Below are 9,879 nucleotides of genomic sequence, written 5' to 3'. Positions count from 1 at the left end.
GTGATGAGCCTTCATACACACAGTAAAAAGTAAAGAAGTGTCAAATGACAAAACAAAACCAATTTATTAATGACCTTGATGTCCTTCATTTAAAAAAAAAAAAAAAAGCCATGGATTGGGGGAGTACAATGTCTCCTAAGCAGTGAAGCACTTTTCCCAAGGGATTTTAGGCAAGCTCAAGTTTTATAGAGCTTAGAAAAAGCAACAGGGAAGCAAAGCAGGATTGACTAGGTCAGGGGTTTCCTTTTTAAGACCAGCAGGTCCCATTTTCTAGAGTAAGGAAAGCTAGCTAAAGCTGAGTTGGAGACCTGTGGTTAGATTTCCTTGACAGATACTTCTTGTAAGAGCAGGCTGACTTAGGTTTAGATTTGTGACACGGGCTGGGCCACTAGGGCAGTCTCCATTTTGTGGATCTCAATATACAAATCAACTTAAGAAATTAAATTAAGAAAGTCACATTCTTAGCTACGAAATCAGACTCCAACAGTGACCCAACGGTAACTCTTATTAACTCTTACATTTCCTCAGAGGCATTCATCTGGAGGTCTCTCTCCTCTAATCATCCCACCCTGTTCCTGTGGCCCTGATGCTCTTTTTCTATATCCCCCTTTTTACTCCCTGACACAGTCTAAGAATGAAGTTCTGATTTTGTTGGGTAGTCTCAATCCATATAGAGCATATCTATTAGGCAGATCACACTAGAGCAACTCCAGAGGGCACTGGCCTGCTTAAGGATTTCCAATTCTCAAAGGGGAGAGGAGAGTCTCTTTTGCAAAGAGATCAAACCAGAATCACCTGTTGATATTACACTTTGCTTTATTCATCCAGAACAATTCTTACCCCTCCTTCTAGAAGAGGCTAAAAACTACAAGAATTGCCTTCACTGTAAAAGCTTCCCAGCATCCATAGGCAAAATCAGTGTGTTTCACCACTATGGTCTTCTGGTTATCTCAATTTCTGGACTAGTTACATTTTATAGTAATACAGTGGACAGAGCACCAGGAAGGGTGGGGAAGGTTATAGAAATATTTCTGCTAGGTAAAATGGGCTCAGATTGAAATTCCCTGGAATTTCTTGGGGAGTCTACCTCTAAAGGCCTAGAAGTATAGTACTGACTCAGACTCATAGTTTTCATAACACTGACAGAAGACAAGTCCTATGACACTGTTAAATTAATTAAACAAGGAGGCCATTGGACAGAGGAGGCTCAAATGCCATGAGGTTTACGTCAGCAAACCAGAATCTAAGCCTGTAAGTGCCTCAAGGTTATGAAATCAAAACCTAAGGACAACCAATCACAAACAGCCAATTAGGCTTTAAGCTATACTCCATCAATAATTTCCTTGCTTGGCTTCCACCTTTTCTCTATAAACAAATCTCTCCCCAGCTCCCGTTTTCAGAGGCCTCCTGACCACTTTTGGTTTGGAGCTGCCCAGTGGAATCAATTTTTGCTCAGATAAACTCTTGAAATTTTTAATATGCCTCGGTTAATTTTGTAACACGACCAAAGTAACCTCACTTTCATTGATCGCCTAAGGTCACGCACACAGGACAAAGACATATCCCAATGAAATGTACTTCTGAGGGTTTCTCAAATGGGCTCAACTGAAAGACGACATTTAATAGTCTTCTGTTCTATTTCTCTGCCATTCTCTGACTAGCATTCCTAATGAGTCTAAAAGAATGGGCTATTTCCGTTTAGATCAGTTTCAGAAATATAATTCACTGATTTGTAGATGACTATTACAATGAATTTGTTGTAATTGTTGAACAAGAATTAGCTAAAAAAAATTAAGCAAACAGGCATTTATTTGGGCAATTAAGGAGACACAGATTCATGTCGAAACCTGAATCCATATACAAGTTAGACAACGAGGGTGCAGGATTATAAAGGCAAAAGATTACAAGTGTGGTTCTTAATCAGGTTCCTGACGCAAAACAGGGATAGAAAATAAGCGAGTCAAGGATTGCTTGAGTTAATACGCAGATGAGGGATTGAGACTCGTCAATCACTTTGACGCCTTTCAAACTGAAGACTGCAAATGATACAGGTGTCCTGGTGAAGAGAGAGTTAAACCCAGGCTGAAGGTTTGCAGCAGGCAAAAAGTTCATGGTTCCTCCAATGAGGACATGCATAAATTCCCCCAACCTTACAGCTTCCGACCTGACCTCATTTTAAAAGAGACTCTCTTAGCTAGGCTTGCTTATTCCATTTTGAAATCTCCTTTTACATAATAAATAAGGTAACTTAGCTAGAGTCAGAAAATCCATTTTTGGACTGTTAATATTGTCGAGGTGGAAAAATTCTCCCTTCTACTCTTCAAGGTTATGTGGTCTGGTCTAAGAGTTAAACTGACATGAGACAGATTAACAGGAGAAGAAAATTTATTTAAATTATGTTCAAACATACAGGAGCCCTGCAAAAGGCAGCCAGACAATTGAGGATTATATACCTTCTGGAACTAAAGAAAGGGCTAGGGGTCCGGAGCTTCAAAGTGGGGGGAAGGCAATTTATGGGAAAGTGAAAAGAGGAAAATGTTTGTTCAACAAGGATTGTCCTACTGGGTAGATAAGTCTCTCAGATGAAATTATCTCTGGTAATAGCTCTCTTCCTGGTACAGGTCCCCTTTCTAATGTAAAATTACCCTTAGAAAAGGGCAACTTCTACTCTGTTGTCAGAGCTTCTCCTGTGTCTGCTGTTTCCCAAAGTAATCACCTCAATATGATCCTCATGCCAAAGAGCACTATGCATAGCATAATGCCTTACTTTATTAAAACTTTTATCAGAACTTTTTAGCAGACATCTGTCTCAGCTATATTCTAATTATTTGGCCTTATTTAAAAGGAGTTTATTGGACAATAGCTGTTTACTTTTGCTCAATAATTTCAAAAGCTATAATGCACTAAATCTCTAAAGATGAGGTTGCAAATGGTAGAAGTCAAAAGATAAATCTCTTGGTTTGTTATTATCTTACTCCATAGGATGGAGGCCCCCCTACACTTGCCCCCAGACAGGAATTTTACTGACTTGTTATTCCTCTGGTACTCCCTATATCCAATAATGCATCAGCATTTAGGATGATCTAAGTTACAAAATATCTAAGCCCTAACTATCCACTCTCTGACCTCCAAACACCCATTCCATCACCAGGATTTAACCTCTACATATCCCTTGAATTTTCTCTTTTAAAAGTTCAGACTTTTATTGTCTGATTTCCCAAATTTCTCTTCCATAAGCTCTAGTCTCACCAGAACTGTCTTTCTAAAATATAGATGGGATCACACCAATCCTTTGGTTAAAACATGTTGATGAGCTCCCACTATGATAGGGAAAGATAGGATAAAATAGACAGAGAGGGGAAAGGTTAGGGCCTGAGGTCCCTGGGTGGGGAAAAACACATATTTTTGGAACACTGCTGGGAGCATCTGACCACAGCAAAGCCCCTTGGGCTTAAGTTTCCTCTTAAGAATGTAACAGACACCCACTACTCTCCCTGGGGTTCCCCTCAGGAATTTGACAATCAAAATACCTAACTACAGAAAGTAAACCATGAAACCTATGTTCTACGAGGGAGGAACAGTAGTATGACCAGTCAGACTCCTCACACAATGGAGTCGAGACAATCAGAAATGGACAACCTAGCACCTAGAGTTGTCCAGCCAGTAAGGGTAGGACCTGAGAAGGAATGAGGGGAAAGGGGGGTGGGGGTGGGGGGTGACCAGAACCTTACGAAATAAGGACCCTCTCCTATAGTCGTGGGTATTCACCTTTGAATACCCTCTCTCTATAAAGAGAGCTTTCATACTACTTACTTTCTTATACTCTAATAAACTTTCGTCTGCTGCTCATTTCGTGTCCACCCCTTCATTCTTCGAAATGGTGAGACCATGAATCCCAGGTATCGAGGTAAAAAAAAAAATCCTGCAACACCACGGCCATCAAGGTTAAGTTTATGCTCCTTAGCCTCATCTTTAAGACTCATCACAAACTTGGCCTGCGGCACCAGCCTTCTGAGGCACTTCTAACTCCTATCTCAATCTAGAGCCAATCCTTAAAACTCTGAGCTTTCGCTTTGGCCTGAAGATGTTGATGGCCTGTGTGGATTCTCTTTTTAACGAAATGACTTAGTGACCTTAACCGTGCCTTGTGTCCTGTATCCCCCTGACTCCACCAAATCTGACCTACTGAAAGAGCAGTGTTTCCTCCCCCCGATCATAACAAAGAAACTTTGGAAATAAACAAATATACCTGTAACCTTTTGAATAGCTCAGTGACACAACAGTTGCTGAGCTCACTTTAAAGAATTCTTCGCACTGGTTCATGGCTATAAAACAGTGACTATTAGCGATAAAGCATAAGAGGGAACCTAGGAGGAGCCTGCCTTCCTGGCAGGAGGTTATGCAATGCTTTGAGGCGTCAACAGAGGGAGCTGTATCCCTCCTCCTCTGCATCCCAAACATTCTCTACCCACCTGCCGCATACAGACAAGTCCTAAACGTCTAAGCAAAAATATATAAATAACAGAGGAACTCGAAAAAAGTAAAAAGGGGCGCCTGGGTGGCTCAGTCGGTGGGGCATCCGACTTCAGCTCGGGTCATGATCTCGAAGTTTGTGAGTTCGAGCCCCACATAGGGATCTGTGCTGCCAGCTCGGAGCCTGGAGCCTGCTTCAGATTCTGTGTCTCATTCTCTCTCTGCCCCTCCCCCACTTGTGCTCTGTCTCTCAAAAATAAATGAATTAAAAAAAATTTTTTTTAAAGAAAAAAGTAAAAAGCTGTGGGATGAGAGTGCAGGAGTCAAAGGCAGGGCCAGCTGCACGGATGTGTGACCAGTGTAGTAGCACAGAGCCGAGCTTCACGTATAGAAGGGCCTATTCCTGGTTTCATGTTCTGCTATTCTGTCCCAAAATTCTTAATATTATTTTAACAGGAGCCCCACACTTTCATTTCGCACAAGGCCCCACAAATTTTGTAGCCAGTTCTGGTCAAAAGATTTGAAGCCTGGCACTTTCAGCCACACTAAACCTTTCCTAGGGAAATATTTGATGTGTTGGATTTTCTTCATTAAGGTTTTTTTAAATTTTTTTTTAATCCAAGTCCAGCCATAAAGTCTTTCGATTTAACATTGGTTAGAAGACATTCTGCCAGTGTTCGTTTCATTTTACCACGTGCTAACCCTGGGCAGCTGATTTTCTCTGATTCTTTCAGTAAGCAAGAGGATCTAGGTGGAATCTAATTATCTTCGTTTCCTGTGTGCCTATTTTCACTTTCTTCTTCCTGTTTTTTGGCAATATTATTTTCCAGTATTTACAACAGCTGTGATGGAATCAGCTTCACTGTTGGGAGCTGGTTTTGAGTGTTTGGCCTAAAGATCCAGGGGGAGAGGTTGGCACTTTCAGCCCAACCACTTAGAGGTGCCTAATCCTTCAGCTGAGCCCGTGAGGTGACTGTAACTTAGATTTCTGTTGTAATTCAAGTTCCTGGAGCCGAAATTAGTCTTGTTGGTTCTCAGCGGTATTTTATTTCCCATTGTTGTTTTGTTTGTTCCCGTCCAAGGCTTTGAGAGAGTTCAAAGTACTTTGGCAAATAAACAACATTGCTCCTGATGGAGACCCGACTGCAAGGGGAAATCACCCAGGGGGCCCCAGAGTAGCTGATGAAGGTGTTGAAGAGACAGGTTATCATTTCTTTCTGTTTTACCCAGATTCTCTCTTTAAAATCCTAACATAAATCCTTTAGGGATTACTAGATCAACTTAAATGGAACTGGAAATTGCCTTTTAACAGCAACATCAATTAAGAAATGGACATGAAGTCTTCATAATGCATGCCATGGAGCTGAGGAGACATGACACTAAGCAATTTGAGAATCATGCTAGCATATGAAGCCCATGGATAAATTGTTTCGTAGGAGTTGTAAATGATATTTCAAGTACGATTTATCTCCTTAAATCTCTTCAAACTATGCACACAATTGGTGTACAATTGTTATTGATGCTTCTTGGTAAAGATGGGAGATAATAAACAAATCACAGAATCCCATCACCCTATAACCTAGCAAGATAAACAAAAAATAGATGAAACCATAAAAAAGTTCAACAACAACAAGAACCAGACAACCCCATATCATACATTTAAAAAGATGACAGCCTTAGGTGCCAGTTAAGCGACTGACTCTTGATTTTGGCTCAGGTCATGATCTCCCAGTGAGATTGAACCTCACGGTGAGATTGAGCCCCACGTCCGGCTGTGCACTCACAGCACAGAGCCTGCTTGGGACTCTCTCTCTCCCTCTCTCTCTCTGCCCCTCCCCTGCTCACACTCTCTCTCAAAATATATAAATACACATTTTTTAAAAAGATGACAGCAAAGAGAGTAACACAGGCAGGTTAGTGAGGGCTCCTCTACCCACCGTCACCCCTTACAAACATTACTGTTGAGTCAGAAAAGTCCCGAGACTTCCATTTATGCCTCCTAACTATGGAGAGAAGTAGACTAAACAAATACTTCCTTATGATGGGGAAGGGTGGAGTGGAGAAGTAGAAAATCTCCCAGGTGAAATGGACGGAGGGAAAAACTTGGGCTGAGTCTCGGCTGGAACACAGGCTTCAGACCTCCATGAGCAGCCTGAGAAACAATCGGTGACATGAAGATATTATCCCATGGAGTAGAATAAGCTCTTATTACAAGGTAAATTCCATTAGTGAAGATTGAACACAGCCTCAGAGGAGACTGCTAAGCCCATTTTTCAACAAAGGCTGCGAACAGCTTTATCAAAGTTGTTCCACAATCAAGATACTGGAAAGTGGTTAGAACTCAATTCCCAGTCTTCAACTATAAGTCAGAGACAAGATAGATTAATGAATGAACTTAACATAAAATAGGAGATTTATATTTGATTGTATAATGGATATTACTAGAAATTGCATCCCTTCAGTCTCCATCAAGCTGAAAGCCTCTCTCTTACCTGGTCATGAGATTCAAAGAGTGAAAAGTGCCTGTTGAGGAAGGTCATCAAAAAGATGTGACTGCCAGTTGACCTATGAGCTGGACCTGGGCACTCAGAGGCTCTTCATCCCTTCTGCTGTCCTTGAAATGTGCATTCCACTTGCCTTTCCCACTTCTAGAGGCTGCAGGGCCTTGAGATAGTGATGTGGTGTTAAGAACCACCTGCACAGTATACATGATTGAACCTAGTTACAGCCTCTATGTAAACTTATGGTTTGACAGGTGGGTTTGGGGATCCATTCACCTTGCTGCCACCCAAGACAAACCTCATAAGTTCCCTTCGTTTATTAAAACTGCCACCTATCTATCTGGAGTGGCAAGTCTCTTGCTTTGGTCTCTTCCTGCCCTCACAGTAAGGGGGGACTGGTTTCAGATTAGACCAGTGAAGCTTCCTGGAAGGTTACCAACCAACAGTGCCCTAAAACTCAGGAGGACAAGAACCAATTCCCTTGTAAGTAGTGCCATGAAGAATTCCCATAGGAGATCTAGAGGCCACTAAAACAGATTAGTGAAAAATAAGAATAAGAAAATCGATCAGGGAAAGTGAGCATTAAGAAGAAACTGAGGGGTACCTGGGTGGCTTAGTCGGTTAAGCATCAGACTTCAGCTCAGGGCACGATCTCATGGTTCGTGAGTTTGATCCCTGTATCAGGCTCTGTACTGACAGTGAAGAGCCTGCTTGATTCTCTCTCCCTCTCTCTCTGCCCCACCCTCAATGGTGCTTTCTTTTTCTCTCTCAAAAGAAATAAACTTAAAAAGGAGGAGGAGGAGGAGAAGAAGAAGAAGAAGAAGAAGAAGAGGAGGAGGAGGAAGTCTCCTCAGACTTTCCTTGATCACTATATCTAAAGCTGCTCCCATTCATTTTTTGAGTCAATATCCTGGATTTGTGTTTCTTTCTTTGCTCTTATTTCAGTTTTTATTTATCAGTCGTTTACTTATTTATTATGTATTTCTCTCTCAAAACTGTAAGCCTTCTGAGGTCCAGGACCATGTCTGATTTATTCATTCCTATTCTTATAGAGCCCAGGACAGGTTTGGTGCCCAGCAAGTATTTCTTGATTGAACAGATGGGTAATTGCTCATGGTCTTGAAAAGGCAATCCTATGAGATGTGAGGTCCAAATTAAGATAGCACCTTATTTGTCTTTCTCTCCATAGTGCCTAAACACTCAGTAGCTGATACCTTGCAAGGACTTAACAAATATTTTTGAATGAATTAATAACTGAAGCTGTTTGTAACCTACAAAAAAAAATCGACATATCACTCATCTTAAGATCCTTATATGAATAAATCAGTAGCCTCTGATTTTTTTTTTTTGCAATTGGGTAGGCTCGTATGTTTATTTTCCATATCATGGTATTTTTTAATGGACTTGCACATTACTTTCTTTATACTCCCTTTGTTAATATGGCACAATAATATAATTTATTCCTCTTAGGTTTTTCAGGCAGTTTCTGAGCAAATACTCAATGAATCCTTTCTGTTTCTCAATTGGATGATACTTGATGAATAAAACTGTGAATACAACTGTGAAAGGCATTCCCTTTTTAAAAATGAAATCATGGGAAGTTTATATAGTTTCTCACTGACAGAGATATTTTGAACTCACTAGACTCTTTGGGGAAAAAAAACTAGTATCTATGAACTAGAAGAGAAGCTTATGACTCATTTCAAACTAGAAAAATCAAGCTAATTTTTTCTGATTTATTTCTGGTGTATTGGTTCATTTCTATTTATTCTCATTAGCTAGGCACTATGGAGAAATATATATATAAAATAGAGATTCTTCCCCCAAGGAGCTGATCAAACAGCGGGAAAAAAATTCCAACAGCCCAAACAAAGGCCACAGGAAGGCCAGCCTGGTCCGAAGTGTAATAGGAGCATAGAGCAAGGAAAGGCATGTCACAGCTGATCGATATGATCAGTGAATGCCTTATGGAGAAGGTAGCATCTTAGGTGGGTCTTAAAATGGGCTTATTTCAATAACCATTATGATATGGGTTACATGGAACATTTTACATGTGCTAATTGGATAGAACCAGCAATTCAAAAGGCCATTTTTAATATCCCTATGTGTTGTTACATCAAGGAAAGCTTATTGGGTAGCCATAAGTTTAAAAATTAAACATAAGGGGTGCCTAGGCAGCTCAGTCGGTTAAGCATCCAACTTTGGCTCAGGACATGATCTCATGATTTGTGGATTCGAGCCCCATGTCAGGCTCTCTGCTGTCAGCGTGGAGCCTGCTTCAGATCCTCTGCATCCCCTCTCTCTGTCCCTCCCCAGCTTGCGTATTCTCTCTCACTCTCAAAAAACAGATAAACTTTAATAAATAAATAAATAAAAATTAAACAAAAATGCATATATGACATATATGCATAAATATAAGACATATATATAAGACATATATAAGGCATATATATAAGACATATATGCATAAATAATATACACAAATTTTGTGAAACTAATGAGCTGAAGAACATGAAAAAAACATTTTTCAAAATATTTGATAAGACCAGTTTAAAATTCTAAAATTTTAGCTTTTTTATTTAGTCCACTTCTCTTATTTTAAAATTGGGGGTGGGGGGGAAGTCTTGGGAAGATGAATCAACCTTCCCAGATGACTAATGGCATAGAGACGGCTCCACCCTACATTTCCCACTTTGACCAGATTATCTTGCCATCATGCTCTCCTACCTTCCCAATAATCAAGTATGAATTATCCTATTACAGTATACATGTATTTGCTGGCCACATCTTGGATTTCATAGAAAACAAAATCCATAAAAATCTCTCTCTTCTCCCACTCAAAAAAAAAAAAAAAAGTAGGCCAGAGTTGGCAGTGGATACAGTTTCAAACTGTTATTGACCAAAA

This window comes from Panthera leo, chromosome A1 (genome assembly GCF_018350215.1).
Source record: "Panthera leo isolate Ple1 chromosome A1, P.leo_Ple1_pat1.1, whole genome shotgun sequence".
NCBI lineage: Eukaryota > Metazoa > Chordata > Mammalia > Carnivora > Felidae > Panthera > Panthera leo.
The sequence above is the reverse complement of the archived record's forward strand: the minus strand, read 5'-3'. Positions refer to the sequence as shown.